Source organism: Colossoma macropomum, unplaced genomic scaffold, assembly GCF_904425465.1.
Source record: "Colossoma macropomum unplaced genomic scaffold, Colossoma_macropomum, whole genome shotgun sequence".
Lineage (NCBI taxonomy): Eukaryota > Metazoa > Chordata > Actinopteri > Characiformes > Serrasalmidae > Colossoma > Colossoma macropomum.
In genome coordinates this window covers 27643477-27664243 of record NW_023494798.1, presented here as the reverse complement: position 1 = coordinate 27664243, position 20767 = coordinate 27643477, and positions in this window count along the sequence as shown.

Sequence of the window (20767 nt, the reverse complement as noted above, 5' to 3'; positions counted from 1 at the left end):
ATATATAATATATATATATATATATAAGATTTTTTAAAGAACTTTGTCAGGCCACACCTGGAAGAGTTGTGTTGGGCTACACTCAGGTTACGACAAATTTCTGATGGGCTACAGTTGAGTTTGCACAGAATTTTATCTGTCTACAATGAATTTTGGATGCAAGTCTGTCAGGCTACAGTCGGGTCCCAACAGAATTATGTCAGTTTACAGTGGAATTTGGACAGATCTGTTATCTGTCTACCATCAGGCTTGGATACAATGTTCTTGGGCTACAGTCATATTGGGACAGAATTTTGTTGGGCTACAGCTGTGTTTACACAGAATTTTATGGACTCCAATAGGGTTAAGACCAAACTTTGTCAGGCTACATTATGGTTATGATAGAATTTGTCAAGCTAAAGAGTGGAGCAAATTTTGTTGGGCTTCAGTTGGGTTCAGACAGAATTTTATCTGCCTGTAGTTGTTTTTTGAACAAATTTCTTTCACTCTGTAATTGGGTTAAGGCAGGGTCTGACAGAGTTTTGTCATGCTACAGCCAGGGTCTGACAGAGTTTTGTTGGTATTCTGTTGAGTTTGGTCAGAAATGTGTAGGGCTACAGTCAGGTTTGGATTTTAAACTCTATATTTAAGTTCACAGTTTCAGGCCTGATTAAAGCTGTAGTTTGTATCTCTCTTTATGTTAGATGTAAGTGCTGGGAAGCTAATGACATGACATGAACTGTTGGCAAAATACCCTTGCATACAGGGGTTCATTTCAGAGCATGAGATCTTCCCTGGTTCAGAGAGGCACATGAAGTGGTAAAAGTTGAATGCAAAAGCTTCTGCTGTAATGAGTTTCTCCTGGTGATTGAGTCCCTTGTGTTTTCCTTTTGTAATTTTCACTCCCTGCATTTGGGCCCCCAGAAGAAGACCTTATTTTGGCATCAGAGGGAAGAGACGAGGTTTAGCACCAATGACAGGCCAGTGTCAGTGCAGCAGCGCTGAGGAAAATTAGGGTTACACGATTACATTGACTTCTACAAGCAGCACTGCGAGCCCTGCTCCATAATTGGATCCATTTTGAGGAGGTTTTAGGGAGCGCTTGAATGAGATATGGAGACAGAGAAGGCGGCTTCAGCATTCTCTACTCACTGCCTCTCTCTCTCTCCCTATCTCTCTCTCTCTCTCTCTCTCTCTGTGCCCGGGCGGTGGCTTTATCGGGCTGTAGAACAACAGAGCAGCACTGGTGTTAAAAGCCCTGTCACATGCAATTGGCACAAAGCTGAGCAGAAATGACACCATGTCCCTCAAAACGGGCAGCCTCTCTCCTGACCGTTTATGTGGCCGGCTCTTATTCACTCCACACTGAAGCAGAGAAGGACCGCAAAGGGATCTGAAGAAAAGACTGTAAAACACACCACACTAAGCTGAACAATACAGACAATATTGTTCCTAACTGTTTCTTCCCTACCTTTTCCCTACATTTCATTCCTTACATTTGCAGAAAATAGCAATAATGTTAACTTCATTCAAGATACAAGATTGCCAAACAACACTGTTGTCATCTATATCAAGAACAACAGTCAGTCTCACAAAACAGGATTCCTTGCTTACCCAGCTAATGTTAGGCTCAGTTTGAACTATCCTAGATTTTCTGTCTCTCAATGGTGGATGGTAACCTATGCCACATGACTAACCTGCTCCAGGACCAGTTATTTTTGGGATCACAAACAGCTCTTGGGCCAATCAGGGACAGCCTTCTTTTGATTTTTTTTTTCCTTTGTGCTGTTTGAGGGGTCAATCCCATGAAAATTGCTTTTCTAGTGGACAAAACAAGTCATACTACTTCAATACCAAGAATATAAAGCAATTATTACTCCAATTTGCAACACAGTTTACTGTTATACATGATTACTTTCTACATATTTATGTGATTCCTTTTTCCTTTTTAACCCAGGGCAGGTTAAGTTCAAGGTTTCTGATATCATAACAGCTCTTGGAACAATCAGGGAGATTCTCACCAATCAGAGATGTTGGGATGTTTGTGGCATCAATCATGTGAACAACATGTTTTTTTCTAGCAGAGGAAGCAAATCATACTATATAAAGATTATGAATATAAAGCAATTATTAATTCAAATACAGTAATAGAGTGGCATTTGAGACAGCATTGATTTTTACCATTTTAAGTGCTTTACTTTCCACATGTTTATTCAAATTTCTTCTTATTTATTTTTGTTTCACATGACTGACTATTTCTCATAAACAGCATACTTTTCATGTACATGTGCATGAGGATTAATGATAGCTTGAGTATCTAAACCTGAGTTGACAGAGAAAGTTGTCAACAGTCTTTGTAAAATGAGTTAACTACCATTCCATTTGTTGGGTTTTGTGAAGGGACTTTGTCTCTGTTGAAGTTGCTTTGTAAGACAGAGCCCTGGGGGGTTTTCCACCTAGCAGGATTTCTTAGTTTAGCTAGATAATTTAAACCCAAAGTCAAGCCTGTCCAATAGGAAAAGAGCTAAGGGGCATTCCCATTGGACAGTCCTCATCTTTGGGCTTAGGTTATCTGGCTAACTAAGAAATCCTGCTTTGTGGAATACCCCCCTGGTTTGTAAGTGAACAATAATCAATGAGGTAGACAATCAAATGTAAGAAAACATAAAAGATGCAAAATAGTAAGACATTAAAAACACTAAATTAGATTATTAATAATTGCAGAAAGGAAAAGTCAAAGAGTAGCAAAACAATGACAATAAGCTAACACTGAATTGAAATGTGGCAATACAGTAAAGTTATGCAGTATAGTGTGCATAAGTTTTATTAATGTAAATTAAAGGAGCTGGTAAGAATCTCACAAGAAACGAAAAAACAAAAAGAAACGTTTATGACACACATCAGTAATTTGGAAACGAACAGACTTTGCATTTATAAGCACTCCAGCTGGTTACCTGTTACATTTAATATGTAATGAGAAACACTAAAAAGTCACGAAGCTGAAGTCAGCTTCTTGTTCACCAGCTTATTGTTCTAATTTTCCCGTTCCACCTTAAATGGTGCAGCAGTTGCATTTTGGTGCCTCAGGCTCCATTTAAGGTGGAACTGGAAAATTCAAACAAGAAGCTGGTGACCGAGAAGCTGACTTCAGCCTTGTAAAAAGTTGAACATTGAGAAACGTTTTTTTAAGAAACCACCCTTTCAGAAAAGCTTCCTGCCAGAGATGAGAGAAAAGCAGATATAGTTGAGCTTAAAGCAGAGCAAAGTAAGCCTTTCGTTTATATTTATTAGTGTATACTAGGACATTAGCTAGCACATATTAAGACATATTTTCAGATAATATGGTAAAATGTTACTTAAATAAAATCAATGTAAAATACATTTTCGTTCTAAGGACTAAATTCTTAACAGGTTCTTCTTAACAGCTGGGTCGCCGACCCCATGAACTAGTAGTATGCAGCATGATTAATGTAGAAAATAATTTTCACCAGTCTTTAATCACACCTAACTGTCCAAGAAGGAGAGAAAGCCACAAGCAGAATCTTGTGGCTGTTCAGTTGGAGAGATCATCATCAATGTACCTGATTTGTTTTTCTCTACATACTGAAGCATGTGAAGTGAAGAAAGTCTGTGAGTATGAGTGAATATGCAGCAAATAGGTCTTGTAAAAAATTAAACAATGGCCTTAGTTTGATCCAGATTTCATTTCTGAGCAGTAGAACAAAATAAGTGTGTAAACTGTATAAACCATTTATTTCAGGGCAATATCATGAAAAACATTCTGTTCCTGACACACACGATCGTTCTGTCATTTCACAGGTGTAAACTGATGATTAAGAGAAATGTGTACTGTTCTGCAGTTCAGTCAGGTTACAGAGAGAGAGAGAGAGAGAGAATATGAACATTTGAGCATGTGACAGACATCTCAAGTGAACGCGTGTGGGCCCGTGTGTTGATGTTGGCTGACAGAGCTGCCAGGCTGGGTGAAGGGGCGTTAGCGCGCGTGGTGGGCTGGTTGATTAATGGTGGGGGGGTTTGGTGGGGGTGCGTGTGTGGAAGCAGTGCAGTGTGATTAATTGGGCTCAGGACCTCATCTGCAATGTTTTGATGAAAATGAAGAGAGGAAGAGGGGAAGGAAGCCACAGCACCCTAATGAAGCTGGAATGTGAGCAACTGTGGGACGCTGATTGTGTGTGTGTGTGTGTGTGTGTGTGTGTGTGTGTGTGTGTGTGTGTGTGTGTGTGTGTGACAGAAAGTAGACTTGTCCTTTTCTTCAAATGCTGGGATGAAATATCAGGAATTCTTTCTAATTTCTGTCGTCCTGCCTCCCTCGCTCTGTAGTCCGCAGGAATCTCATTAGGATTCAAGCTCAGTGCTCAAGCCCTGCGAGACAATACTGCAGAAAATCTTTCACCTCACTCAACACACTGGTCTACCGAATACATATCAATGTTTCCCCAACTGCCCACTAATACACAACAAAAAGCCCCCTTAACGCTCCCTCTGCTTTTTTTGTAATGATCACCGACAACAAAATAAGAATAAACATAAGAGTGAGCAGTTGAGTCAGGCTAGTCCAATTATTTGCAGGTATGGCTAACAGAGCAGGAGACAGTGTTGGGGCAGTCACTTAAAAAAAACAAAAAACAAACAATCTAATACAAAAGACTTATTACTTCTCTCTTACTGTAATTGGATTACTTTACTTCTACTTTACTCTCTAAAATCCATACACTACTGTACTAACTGAAGTCCTTTCAGTGCATTATTTAGAAAGAAACAGCCAACATTCACAGTTAGTTATTTTCAAGGTATGTCCCTATCCTTTCTGCTGAAAAAGACACATATTGAACAAGACCCAATCAGTTACACCTAATTAAAATTATAATTGACTGATGCTATTGAAAATCTTGAAGCTAGTCAGTACAAACAGTTCAAAAACATCTGTCTCAGAATAAAATCTGTATGAACACAATGCAAAGCTCACAGAGGTGTTCCTAGATGGAAATCGAGTCCAGTCTGTTTAGGTTAGGTTGAGGGTCCCTCTTCTTCAGCACAAGAGATCTTTACCCATTAGTTTTACATTAGCGTGATTAGATGCTTCAACAGATAAATCTTGGACATTATGGTGCTTCCCACATCTAAATTGGCAGATGTTATTAAACTTTATTATAATGTAAAATATACACCAACCAATCACATTTCGTGGCCAACCAGCATCCACTTAAAGAGTTACCCATAATGTTATTGAACAGTGCTGTGCTATAACGGTGGAGAAAGCAAGCAAGATGGACAAGGTTTCTGGTAAGACATGCTCCTCATTCAGTCAGTGAAATTAAGGACAGGTATGGAGGGGATGGAGGGGACTTAGTGGGGCTGAGGAGGGAGGTGAGTGGGGAATAAGTGGGTACTATCTACAAAGGGGGCCTATGACTAAAATGTTTGAGAACAGCTGAAGTAAAGACCAAAAGGAATAATCTATATAGAGGAAATGTATGTTTTAAATGCATTGTGCGTAACTAATAGTATTCTCTTAGAAACATGAGTAACTAAAATAATGTTAAATCTTATTAAGTCAATAACAGTAACATGATTACCAGATTTTACACATTATACATTTAAACTGTTATGTGTTACTTTACTTTATTTCAGGAAAAAGTAATTACATTGCTGTGTGGCTTTGTATTGTGTTATGCCCAACACTAGCAGGAGCTCTAGCAGGAACTCTATTATCAGTCAATAAATGCTACACCTATAAATGTAAATGTATAAATTTATAAATGTTGGCCAGGTTGGACATGTTTTGCAGTGTTATACACAGAGCTACCCCTGTCCTCCCTGGAGCTCTAAACAAAATTCTGCAAGGGGACCCTCCTTCTTGACCTGTACACCATTTGCAATTTCCACATAGTCACACCTGACACCCATGTGCTCCCACTAGCATCCTCCCTCCTTTACAACAGTTTGCTCCATCTGTCGGTCTAAGAATAAGTAGACCTATACAGAACTGAATGAGGTATAAACAAACAATATTTATCAATCAATCAATATTTACTCATCTACTGACAAACTTACTCATAGCACCTGAAAAATTCTAAATAATACTATTATTAATTTTGTCAGCTGCATTAAGCCAATTCAAACTGGCTCCCCCATATTTCCTTTTATGCATTTTCAATTATAAAATACTATTATACTATGGCTTGGCTAAATATTTCATGGTTATTTTTTACTGAGAGATGTGCATCCACATTGATAAGTATGCCCAGCTAATCAACATTTTAAACTCAATATTTTATCAATAATCAATATCAATCCATTGCTTTCCACTTTGCATTAGTCCAGAGTTGTAATTAAACCTTGACTGGGAGAATAGATAATCATTGTCTTGTTTTAAAATGATGAGTGTGAGGAGTGTGCCATCACTCCAATGAATTGTCTGGCCTGGACTGGACTGGACTCCAGAGGCTGCTGCTGCTGCAAAGCGCCAGTTTCTTTTTGTGAACACATGTTTACACGTGACATGGTCATCTTTTCCAAGCTGCAGTTTGCAAACACTGTTGCCCGTTGGTAATCATCGTATGTAATAAATAGTTGTGTGTCACTCTCGTTTTTGATGTATTTGCTGACATCAGACTTGAAGAGGAGAGAACAAAAGTTTGCCTATTTGTTGCTATAGCAATTTTTTAATTTTTATTTTATGTTATTTTTTCTCATGGCTAGATGGATAGTTCTACTTCATCCTCTCATCCTTGACATTAGGGGAAAGGTGGGGCCCTTGCAGGGCCCTACACAACATGCATAGTGAGCGAATAGAACCAACTAGAACATTCATCATAATGGAAAAAGGTCATACTTTTAAGATAGACCGTGTGTAGTTTTGTTGTAGCTAAAATGAGCATGGTGGAAAATTCATTGTCATTCCAACCTGCCTAGATTCAATCATTACAACAACATAGTCCAGTTCATTAGTGTAGCTCAATGTTGTATAACAAATCTAAGCATTCTGTAAAACCTAGCAACAGTTGCCATAAAAGAATGCATTTGTGATCAGGGCATGGATAGGTCAGTGGATGAGTTGTATAAGGTGTGCTTCCAGGCTTTTTACATCCTAAGGCTTCTTATTCAGTAATTACTTGGAAACAATTCAATAACACACTGAGTTATGCTTACTATACTTACAGAAGTCTGCAATAGAGGTCTGTACTCATAAAGTGTTCTGGTCATTTTAAAACATGAAGCTACACCAGCTGTTTGCATATAAGATTGCACACCTGATCTATAGCTATTGAACACAGAGCACATCCTACCAACACAAAGTCCCTAGTGACCATACTATGTTTAACCACATGCATGCAAGCAAATGAAGGCGGTGGTCTCGTTTTGCAGTATGCAATTCTTTTTAATTGCTAGTAGATTTCCTCTCCCTGGTTTCGGAGCCGGTGAGGGAGTGTCCGATTTGGAAGGCGTGAGATCAGCAGGTACCTGAGATGGGAACAAAAATCCCTCATGTAAAATCTAAACTGACGAACTGCAATTAGCACCCAGCATGCCCTGCTTCCAATTATACTTTAGATGCAGGCTGGTGGTGTGACGTTTCTTGACACTTGTAATCACTTTCATTTACAGGAGTGACGGCATCCTGCTCCGTCCATCACAACTCGCTCCCTTGTTATAGCACCCTTGGCATGTGGCAGAAAAGTGAGCACATTTGGAACTTTTGGTTACTTTTGGCTGAGCAATTAGTGCAGTTCTTGACTTGGGAGACATTTTTAGCACACTTTATATATGACACAATCACAAAGTCAGACTCTACGTCTTCAATACAGTAAAAGCTTGCGTCTACAAAAACAGTCCCATGATAAAAATCTGAGATAATTTGCTTTTCTCCTCCACAGCGACTGCAGAATTCAAAAGTCCTAGGTCATTTCTATAGTCACATTATTCAAGGTAAGATTACCCACGCAGTCCTGAAACCTTGAATTAGCTCTGAATAATTTGAAAGATGACATTTATTTATTTATTTCTTGCCTTGCTTTGCAGGGGCATTCTCTTTAATGCAGGAGACATAGCAGTATTCCTCAGGGTCCTGTCCCAAAGCCTCATTTTTGACTTCAGAATGTGTGGAGATAAAGCGGAGCTTGCGCTGTGCTGCCTCCTTAATCAGAACACGCTGGCTGCTCTTATCTGTCCACAGCAAACCCTGCTACTCTCACTCACTGCTAACTTCCCCCATACAACGCCCAAAAACAAACTGTCTTTATGTAATGCGGCTTCCTCCCACACGTTCGCCAGGCTTATCGCTCAGCTGTGGGGGAAAAAGATGATCTGTTTGTAATTACTGCTCAGAAACAATGGCAGAAGGTTTCCACTATCTCAATGACTTAGCAGTTTATAGTTATTTTTGGGCCCACCAAAGGAGGCTAGTGCTACTTATTCTAAACATGGGAAACATTACAGAAACAATTCAGGCTTCAAGAAGGCTGCTAAATGGTTTTAGCTATTTGTCCATTTATAACAGTAAGCAGTGGTAAACTATGACTATTATAGTTGGGCCTTCAGTTTTAACCATAAATGTCAAAACTCAAAAACACAAAATAATGAAAATGCCAGCTTTTTGATCATGCTAATTTCTACTAGTCCCCCTATTTAGATTTCTAATAGCATGGTAGCACTACGTTAATGTCAGGGTGCAGGAACATTTTCTGACTGTCCTAAGATAAACATGAACATTTAAAGCTTGTAAAAGTCAGTCCATATTTTTAGTTTAAGCCTGAAACAGGCATATTAACACATATTTGACCTCTTTCAGTAATGAGCTTGCAGCATTTTTAACAACTGACTGAAACCTGGTTAGAGTCGCAGTAGTGTTCACTAGAAACTTGAAATCTTTCAGAAGACCCTGAGAATTTTTTTTTTTTTCTCACAAAATTGGTCACATCTATTGAAAATCAAAACATGCTTTGCTGTTTCCACTATCAGTTCTTAATTATGTCGGTGGTTAGTCTGGTTCATAAGGCTTTTCCCTTAAAAATGTAAGCAAAATTGTTTTTTGCACACTTTACAAGTTAAAAATGTGTTACTAAATGGGAAAAAAACATGTTTAACAAAATGTGTTCACAGAAGATCACATGACCGATCGGTGGCAATGCACATAAAGTTTTGAGCTCTGCTCACAAACCCACAATCTTTCATCCATCCTGACAAAATAATGGACTTGCTTCATTTACTGCATTACTAATACTTCAGACCACATGGAGACCAGGAAAAGAGACGGTGAGCACTCACCTATGAAGAAAAAATTCGAAGATTCATCTCTAAAGAAGAGCTTGAAGCCGGCACTGCTAAAGGTATTAGGCTAGCTCTTAATTAACAACGAGCTCCGCTCGATTCAGCTGTTGCTGCAGCAGTTAAGGAGGCTGTGGAATCGGTTATGACTCCTGGGTTGTGCGATATTCAAGTGAGCTTGCAGAAAACTAACGAGGCTATCCAGACTTTGAGCTCTGAACTCGAGCTACAGGCTAGAGCAGTTAAACAGACCCGTGATAGAGTGGATTCTATTCAGGCTGCGGCAAGAGAAGACAGACGTGCAGTTGCAGAGCTAAGAAGGCAAATAGATAAACTCACCGACAAGATGACGGACCTGGAAAACAGAAGCTGAAGAAATAACATACGACTGGTGGGTCTACCAGAAGCAGTGGAAGGCTCAGATGCAGCAGGCTATCTTTGTGCCAATATCTCCAACTGGATTCCAACACTGAAAGGCCGGGACATTGAAATCGACCGTGCACATCGTGTATATGACGATAGAGAGAACGACACTGGTCGACCACGTACCCTTATTTTTAAGGTCTTTAGATGGCAGGATAGAGCGGCCGTTCTCAATGGACCTCGAAAGGTATATCCAGTGAAGCATGCACAAAATACGCTGCTGTTTTTCCCCGACTTCATCCCAGCAACAACGGCGAAAAGAAAGAGCTTTAATCCAGTCATTAAGAAAATGGTCGCTATGGGCCTGCACCCTTTCCTTCTTTATCCTGCAACGGTGAAGTTGCAGCACAAAGGAAAAATGATGATGTTTGACAGCCCCCAAAAAGCAAAGAACTTTGTTGAAACGCTATCACGGCAGGAAATCCAGCCAGAATCAACAACAAGATTCAAGTTTGAGTGCGACCGGACCGCAGACAGCAGCTGACAAACATGTGGGGGATATGGATGAAAGTTAAGTGTCTATCGGGCAAACTTTTTGCTGTTTTGTTGGTTTACCTGCCTCTGAAAGCCCCTTTTTTTTACAATTTGTACTTTTAAACTTACTTACTCTTATAAGGTGAACCATGAACCATAAAGGCACATTTGTGTTGTTTGATTACATGCTGGTTAAAATGGAAGCAAGACTGGTTATTGGTACTGAATCTTCTTTTTTTCTGGGATGTGTGAGTTGATCTCAGTTACTGTGGGTTGTGGTGGACGTGCCACTGAGTTCTGGAATATTTACATCGAAAATCTGTCTCGATAGCTCTAATACAGGAGACACACTTAAAACACTGTGATGTATTTCGCTTTCAAAATAAATACTATAAGGTTGCTGTTTATCTGCTCCCAATAGAACTAAAGGTGTAGCAATACTGGTTGAGAGGAGGCTGCCCTTATCCATTGACCATATGAGGAATGATGAAGAAGGTAGATTCGCTCTTATGAAAGTTAGATTGGGCACAGCCCGGCTAGTTCTGGCTTCAGTGTATTGCCCCAATGAGTCAGATAGGGGATTTTTAAATAGACTTTGCAATATTCTATTGGAGTTGGTGGCAACTTTAATGCTGTGATGAACGCTAAGCTGGACAAATCTTGCCCTGGTACTCATATCTTCAAGACTTCTGAATCAATTTGCTAAAGACATTGATATTATTGATTTTATGGCGTTTTAAAAATAATACGCTTCTAGAATATACATTTTACTCGCATAGACATAAGTCTTATTCCAGGATCGATTATATTTTTGTTAGTCCTTCCCTTTGTCTCAACAGAGGTCTCTGTTACAATCTTGCCAATCTTTCTGTCTGACCATTCAGCTGTGTTACGCAGTTTTCTCCTCACTGAAATGATCAAGGCTCCCAGATGGCGGTTCAATAACTTACTTCTGACTAACTAAAGTTTCTTAGCTCACTCAAAGCTGAGTTACAGGTTTTCATATCTACTAACAAACCTAACAGTAGTAATCCACAAATGCTATGGGAGGCAACCAAGTGCTTTATTAGGGGTTTTTGTATATCATCCTCCTCCACTCTTTCTAAATTACAGAAGCAGCACCTTAATGATTTAGAAAACAAGATTAAATCATTAGTAAAATTGCAAAAACAGTGTTTTTCAGAGGATCAAATGGTCATCCTGAGGTCTTTAAAGCAAGAACATAAGGTTTTATCAATTTCCAAGGCTCAATTTATTTTGCATAGAACAAGACGTAAGAATTACCTTGATGCAGAGAGGCCTAGCCATTTACTAGCTCTTAGATTAAAGTAATGTGAAACTAAGGCTTACATCAATGGAGTTATGAACTCAGATGATCAACTAGTCACTGATCCTTCAGGTATTAACAGGGTGTTCAAAGCATTTTATACCAATTTATACAAATCTGAGACTTTAAGTTTTTGATGCATCTTGATGTAAAAAATTTCTAAACGAGTTACAGCTTCCAGTTTCACATTCGGATAAGGACCTCCTTGATGCCCCCCTGGAATTAGAGGAATTACACAAAGCTGTAAAGTGCTTCCAGAAGGGTAAATCACCGGGTCTGGATGGCTTACCACCTGAGTTATATTTGGAATTTTGTGATTTAGTGGGACCTCTTATACTGGATTCCTTTAATTACGCTATTGATTCTGGGAGTTTTCATAGGGATCAGAAAACTGCATTAATATTGCTCTTGTTGAAAAAAGGAAAAGACCTGTTACAATGTTCAAGTTACAGGCCCATCTCTCTTATTTGTAGCGACGTCAAATTGTTTGCTAAGGTTCTCTCTTTACGGTTGGAAACTGTGGTACCTGCTTTAATAAGGGAAGGGACGTCTTGCCTCAGATAATATCTGGAGATTATTTCATATTTTGGACGCTGCACCTACATTTCCTAGCTCTTGTGCAGTGCTCTCTTTGGACGCGGAGAAAGCCTTTGATAGGCTTGAGTGGAGTTATATGTGGGCAGTCCTTGAACGTTTTGGGTTTGGTACAACATTTACTTCAATGCTGCGAACACTGTATCATTCTCCCGCAGCATCAGTATTAACCAACAATGTAATATCCTCTGCATTTCAGCTAGAGCGTGGGACCAGACAAGGGTATCCAATCTCTCCCCATTTATTCTGTCTGTCTTTAGAACCTTTAGCACAAGCTATTCGACAATCCTCAATATGTCCTATCAAAATTCAAGGTCACAGCAACTTTATTTCGCTTTATGCCGATGACATTCTTCTGTTTTTAGACAACGTGGATATCTCCATTCAACTTGTAATGAAGGAATTTGATGTTTTTAATAGTATTTCAGGGTTCAAGATCAACTGGCCTAAATCAGTTTTAATGCCACTAAATAAAATGTGCAAAACTGCTACTATCCCTGCAGTAATTCCAGTTAAGGATTCATTCACCTACCTTGGCATTGATATTTATCCTGATATCTATAAATCAGCCAGAGAAAACTTTATTGGTACACTAAGTAGGATCAAGTGTGATATGTAAAGGTGGAATAGCCTTAAAGTGTCCCTCCAAGGTCGAATTGCAACAGTCAAGATGAATGTGTTGCCCCGGCTGAATTTCCTGTTTTTTATGCTACCACTCCCCCCTCCCCCAAAATATTTTGCTGATATTGATTCGATGGTTTCAAAATTTCTATGGAATAATAGGTGTCCGAGAATTAAGCTAGCGACATTGCAGTTGCCAAAATCCTTGGGTGGCTTAGCTGTACCAAATTTTAAATTTTACTTTGTCTTTTCAAATAAAAGCATTGTGGTCCTGGCTTGACACAGAATCCAAAATCCCATGGAGGACTATTCAATCTTCTTTAGTAAAGCCACACCGATTACAAGATTTGTTATTTACAAATACCGGTTCTAAAAATCTTGATTTGAAATGCACGTGTATTATTGCACATTCCCTCAAGGTCTGGGCCCATATAGAAAGACTCATGGGAAGCCCTTTCAAACTCTGTCATTCCATCCCATTATGGCATAATTATAATCTCTTAAGAAGGGCACAACCTTTTATCCAATTTTCTTGGTCTTCTAGGGGTGTTAATGTTTGTGGTAATCTTTAAGACAATGGAGGTTTTTGCTCTTTTGAGACCTTAAAGATTACATTTTGTCTACCAGCTTCTACTTACTTTGTGTATTTGCAATTAAGATCAGTGCTTAAAGCCTATGGGGTTCCATGGGGCTTTCCTATAGCTGCTCATCCTATGGTGGATTGGATCCAACCATATATACCCTCCAAAGGATGTGTAGCCAGGATCTATCATAAGTTGATTTGAAGCTACTATGAAACTTCTTTCTGTTATTGCATTATGGAACAGGGAGCTTGCTGCCTTAAATTATACTCCGGAATGGGGAACTATTTGGTCTAAACTTAGCAGAACATCCAAAAATCTAGCACATCAACTTATTCATTTGAAGGTTATTCATAGAGCATACCTTACACCGTATAGAAGATTTAAAATGAAGCCCCGAACTACCCATTATTGTCACTTATGTACTAACACTGCTCCTGGTACATTTTTACATATGTTCTGGGAATGTCCCTTGGTTGAAAAATTCTGGAAATATGTAAATTCAGTGTTGTCTGATTTACTGGAAATTGAATATAATTATGACCCATGTTTGTGTCTCCTGAATGACAACTCCAATATAGGGCTAAAGGTTATACAGAGTAAAGTATTGTTTTCTGGATTTACTGCTGCTAAAAAGACAATCCTACAAAACTGGATCACACCTGGACTTCACTTGGAATCATTCTGGGCTGTTAATTTACTTAACATAGCATTGAATGCACTGCTGCACAACTTAACCATGCTAAGCCCATGACTGTTGAAACATGGCAGACTTTTGTGTTACATATTTTGGATTTCCTGCAAGGTATGCATTGAATATGGACACTTCCTCCTTATTTAATTTTATGATGTTGTACCTATGACCATTCTTGCTGTCCATGTCTCTTATGTCTCTTTGGGTTTTTTTTTGTTTTGTTTTGTGGCTGTCTGTTGTTCCCCATCCCGTTGTTGTTTGTTGTTTTGTGAAGCAATAAAAATTCTTGATCACACAAAAAAACAAAAAAGAAAATGTGTTCACATATGAAAAAGAAAAAACATGATTAAGGGTCAGTTCAGCTCCTAAAGTTCTAACCAATAGGAGAACTCACTAAGCGGTCTAGATACCTTGGACAATTTGCTATTAAACTACTGTGCTTGCAGAGTATTAATAAAACAAGCATGATAATTCCATATAATAAAAATTACTTAAACATCATGCACACATACATAACTTTCCTGGAAAGCATTAGGCCTTCACTAAAAGCCTAGAAGTTCCCCACTGACTGTAAGTTAGACAGTTTAAGAAACCAATCTACTACATAAACAAATCTTTTGTCTGTTAATGTTCTAGCATGTGCAGATATTGCCCTTTTGCAAACACCTTCTGTAAAATACAGAAAACATGGAGAGACTCTTTCAGTTATTATGCTTCTAAACTGTGGAACTCAATTCACCTTCTATTAGACAGTCAAGCTCAGTGCTCACTTTTAAGAAACATCTAAAAATGTATCTCTTTAACTCAGCATTTAATTAAAACTCTACGTCTCATGGTATTTATTTTTTTTTATTTGATCTGTGTCATTTTCTAATATGATTTTAAATGAATACTCATAATTTCTATCACTGTTAGGCTTTGTCACCTATAATGCGCTTTGAGCTGCCACCAGCATGAAAAATGCTATATAAATTAAGTTGTTGTTGTTGTTATTATTATTATTATTATTATTATTATTAGTAGTAGTAGTAGTAGTAGTAGTAGTAGTAGTAGTAGAAGTAGTATTTAAACCATGCTTCATTGTGGGGCTTAAGCTTCCATTACTTGGAGAATTCCATCAATTTTTTAAAATGACATCTTTTAGCTGTAAACAAAGTCATACAGAGTGGTTTGATGTGAAATGATCAGCTCTGGAGAAACTTACCACGTCAAAATTGTTCACAGTGGAGGTGATAGGAAACAGATGTTTAATGCTAAAGGCTCCCTCACAGAAAATATTACATGAAATGGTTAGAAATCCACTGCCTGATGTCTGAGACATTGTTTTATGATAGTTTTGAAATAAGGTTTTGGCCTGAAATGTATCTTTTAAAATCTGTCCCCCACAGAGAGGTTTCAGCAGGTTTTATAAGGCAAAACAGTCACCAAAGATAACTTTTTAGGTTTACCACTATTTTACCATGATCAATATTACATATAAAAACCTCAGAAGATACAATTAGGTTCACTGGTGAATGTGGATAGTTAATAAAAAATTGCACTGTACAACTCCTGGCTTGTGTCATCATCACTGTACAGAAATCCATTAGATTCTCTACAATGAAGCATTTCACATTACACTATGCTGAATGACTTTATTTGCATCTCTGCAATTGAGATAAATCAGTGGAATTCTCCTTTAAGCAAAACTCTTTGGGGCATGGAAGTGAGGGAAGTAAGGACATGTCAGTTTTGTTTAAATGTGTTGTTTAAATGACAATGGAGGCACAGTCGGGAGGACATACAAAGAAAACACTCTCAGATCTATGGCCACGCGATTCACAATTCAGCTCTCTGTGCATGTGTCAGGCCTGAAAAACTAAGAACAAGCTTTCTGCTTCTGCCTCTCAGTCTCCCAGATCAAACCGGGCCCAGGCTCTGAATTACCCACCAGACGCCTCCAGCGACGACTCAGCCTCACTCTGTAGGCAGAGCGAGAAAAAAATAGAAAGGAAGGAAAAATCAAGGGGGTTCAAATGAGGATTGGGCATAACATTATGCTCCAGTACTGGAAGCTACTGAGAATTCATTAGTATCACACGTCCCTGCAGGGCACTCTTACCAAGACGCTAGCAGAGGGATTTAAAGACCCCCATCATAGACTAGTGAACTCAGCCCACTGAAGAGGAAGAGAGACTAAGGTCATGAGCTTCTGCAGCAAGGGTCATATGTGTGGATGCAAACTGAGATGAAAATATACTCCCTCATGCACAGCCAGGTTAGTGCTAATCCAGGCATATGAATAGTTAGAGCACTTTAGGGGCTCGGGGCCCTTTTTTGACCTCCACATTTCTAAGTGCTGCATGATCAACCCCCAGTGGCTATCCTCTCCTGTCCTTGCTGGACAAAGTTGCCAACTCAGCCCCACAGTTGAGTTAGTCAATTAGCTGGCCTGCCCCCATCATATGTATCAAAGCACTGAAGGTAACTAAGACTGAACAAGAAGACCTGAAGAACTTGAAGACTGGAATTTCATCCTAAAATATTATATTTCATCTTTGATTTGGCCAGCATTCTAGTGGCCATTCCACTGGCCAAATTAATATTTTTAATCAATGTAATCTAAATAAACCTTTCTTTCTTGTAACTGTTACCAGCTTGACTAGTGTGAAAGATTGTCTCTTTGTTGAGCTGCTAATGAGCAATGAGAGATGGAAAAGAGAAAGTAAGAACCCCCTGTTGTGAAAACAATCCACACCTCTTGACAAGGATGGCCATGCTGAGATAAAATGGAAGTACAACTGCAGCTTACTTGCTATCAAAAAACAATTGTACAACTGCCACAATAAAAAAAGCATTTAATCGCAATAAAACCACTTTTAATAATGTTGACCTGCTTGCATGCCTACGCAAATGAAAATGCAATTCATGTCACATTTTGTAAATACATAGTTTCATCTAAATATATGAAATATGAAAAATGCATAGTTCAACTTAGGGATCCCCTCCAAAACTGGTTAAAAATTATGGCTACTGTAAAAAGGGCTTAAAATTTTGTATCTAATTAACTTTAGAAGACAGATTTATGGCTTATTCAGCCACTTATTTTGAAAGCTGAAGCATGCCAGTTTCAGGATAATGTTCTAGAGAGACTGTAAATACAGAGTTTTGTTGTAACATTAAATGTGTCAACAATAGCAAAATATGTAATAGCATTTATTTTGGGACCTGTAGATGTGTGGCAACTTTCCAAATTGTAATTGTGAGGTTTTCACAGTGGCATTATGAACCAATAATTTGTAGTTGGCAAGACTGACCTCCAATGATGTTTTTATGTAAGATGCCAATTTTCTGTGGAGCTTAGATGGCCTGCTGCAAGATGCTTAAGAATCATTATTAATCATAAGATTATTTTTTTTTAAATCAACAGGAGTCACCTTGCTTAAAGTCACAACCAAATCTTAAGTCACCAGTCATGATGTCCAAGCTATAAGCATATTTATGATAGCTTATTAATATGGGCTTTGAAGCAAGTGTTACCAAAAGATCAAATGCAATAGTAAACTACTGCATAAATGTATATAATGAGGTCTCATTAGGTTTTGATGCTTAAAACATTTCTTTGCAAAACTGAAATCTATGATCTATGTAGCAAAGATAGGTTAGATAGTTTACCACCATGTAGCTTGAAAGATTTGTAGAAATCTATTGAAAAGGTGATTACCTCATACATGTGTGTGTGTGTGTGTGTGTGGTGTGTGTGTGTGTGTGTGTGTATATAATATATATGAGGTAGTCATGGGTGCAGTGTGGGTCTTATATGGGTCTTTAGTTTTAAAACAGATGATTAATAAGATAAAAAAACACATTGAAAAAGGAACACAAGTTTGAGAAAGCAATAGAATAGTTACTACACTGTTATCATTCAGTTATTAACCTTAAGACATATTATTCAGCTATTACTAGAGAATATTGACATAGTTAAATCCCAATTAAGAGTTACATACCTTGATATGTGCATTTTTGTATGCTAGTTTCACAGCAGTTGCTGAATCAGTTATAGTAGTTGTTGAATAATTGCTAGCAGTTCCTGAACAACAACTCTTAAGGTTACTAAAGATTAAAGACGATTAAACAAGACAAATAATAAGCCTAAGACTTCACACCAATATAAAATACTTTTCCTGTGGAAAATGCAACCAATCAACACATTTCCATATCAAAAAGCATCTAAATTAATATTTTGACACACATAGAGTATAGTGCGACCAATCATCAAGGCATGGCTGCATAAAAAAAAAAAAAGTGTCTAATTTCATGCTTTGACATATGGTGCATGATGTACAACCTGTGCTCACCACAGATAGTGTTTGGAATATAATTTAGCACGATATATTAAGCAACAGCATGTCATTTATCATGTCTCAAATGAAGCCTGTTGAGTCCAAGTTCTGGGCCCTGATTGAAGGCTGCATCTCAAACAGCTCCATACTTCCTTTGTAGTGCACTACATAGCTTACAAATGGCTTAATGACATCTGTCCAATAGAAACTCAAGTGGGATTCAGCCTCAAAGTCATCCCTGCACCCTCTGGCTCCATTTACACATCGTCACCTTTGCCATGTTGAAGTATGTGTCAAAGCCATTGGAAGCAAGGAGAAGTGTGTCACAAAGCTCTGCAGAAGTGAAATAGCTGATCACTGCTGGCCCGCCTAACTGTACTATCCTGTAATACATTGCATGAATGCAATCAGCTAAATGTGGACACATTAACAATAAATCTATAACAAATGTCACATTAAGTAGATTCCTTTTTAATGTAATGTAATCATTTGCACGTATTAACTCAGCAAATGTCACTGAAGCATATTGCTGTGTTGCTGCCAAGCTTGTCTAATAAAGTTACTTATTAGTATAACACACATGAGAGGACTCGGAGAAGCCTGAGTGCTCTAATGTAATGGTATAGCAAAGGTCAAGATTGCCCCATATTTTAATTCCTAAAAAAACACATAATCATGTTTTTGGAATGGGATGTTTGAAGCGATAGTTTGGCAAAACATTTAGAAGTTCACTCAGTGTTCCTCTTTCACATGAGGTGGTTCATCCAAGACAAATATTTGCTTCTTTAGTTTTGCAGTACAGGCAAATGTAGCTAACAAGTACTCTAAGCTTTACCTCAGTAATATGCTTGCAGACTTGATGTCTAAATCATCCAACTATTCCCTCAAACTGTCATCTCGATTAGACATGCTTATATGGTTTCTGACACAGTTATTTTTATGTATAACTAGCGTTGTAGTATGCAATACAAGTGCAGTGCCTCCATCTGAGGCAATTTAAAACTGCCTTTTTTTCAATCATTGAATATCAAGAAAACCTTCAAACAGAATTTTTTTCTACAAGTTGGAGTCAAATCTGTTTGATGCCAGTTGAGGATCTAATTGATCTTTCCATGAAATGATTAGGTATTATTTGTTAGTTGTTATATGCATTCAAACATCCCCTGTGGGCAGATCACAATGTTATTATTAATATGTTCTCATTTAATAATAAACAAGGATGTATGTTGCTTAGTTTACGTTCAGTTGACTTTATGTGGTGATGTCTGAATAAGCTTTAGACAGAATAACTTTATCATCATTTAAAACTCCATTTCCAAAAAAGTTGGGACGCTATGCAAAATGTAAATAAAAACAAAATGCAACGATGTGCAAATCATTGAGAAATTTTATTGTTTTTTTTTTGTTTGATGCCCACCACACATTCCTAAAAAGTTGGGACAGGGGCAACAAAAGGCTGGTAAAGTTGTGGAATGATTACAGGTCAGTAACATGATTGGGGACAAAAAGTCTTGAGGCCTTTAGAAGGAGGGATTCACTGGTTTTCATTATCTACAGTACGTAATATCATTTAAAGATTTAGACAATCCAGAAAAGTCTCTGTATGCAAGGGACAAGGCCAAAAACCAGTATTTCTAGCCGTGATCTTTGGGCCCTCAGATGGCACTGCGTTTAAAAACAGACATGATTCTGAAGTGGAAATCACTGCATGGGCTCTTGTTATCAGTGCACAGTTCAAAAGCCAGCCACATGGCATGGGTGGCGTGCACATCTGTGAAGGCACCATTAATGCTGAACGATATATATATACACATGTTTTGGCAACATATGCTGCCATCCAGACAACGTATTTTTCAGGGAATATAAAACCACATTCTGCATGTATTACAACAGCATTGCTCCATATTAAAAGAGTCCAGATACTAAACTGACCTGCCTGCAGTCTAGACATGTCATCACTGATAACATTTGGTGCATTAAGAAATGAAAAATACAAGGAGACCCCGAACTGTTGAGCAGCTGAAATCCTATATCACCAAAGAATGGGGAAACGTTTCACTTTCAAAACTACAGCGGTCTCCTCAGGTTCCAAACACTGACAGAGTGTTGTTAAAAGAAGAGTTGATGAAACACAGTGGTAAACATGCCCCTGGCCCAACTATTTTGGCACATGTTGTTGCCATCAAATTCAAAATGGGCATATATTTTTCAAAAAACAATAACATTTCTCAATTTCAACATTTGATATTTGTCTTTGTAGTATTTTCCTTTTAAAATATGGTTTAAATGATTTTCATTGCATTGCATCCAATTTTATTTACATTTTGCACAGCATCTCAACTTATTTGGAAATGGGGTTGCACTTCCAAAAATTACAAAGCAAAGTTGGACTAAGATGAAAATATAAGAACAAGTAATAGATGTTTTAGGCTACATATTATGTAATGTTATATTTTGCAATATT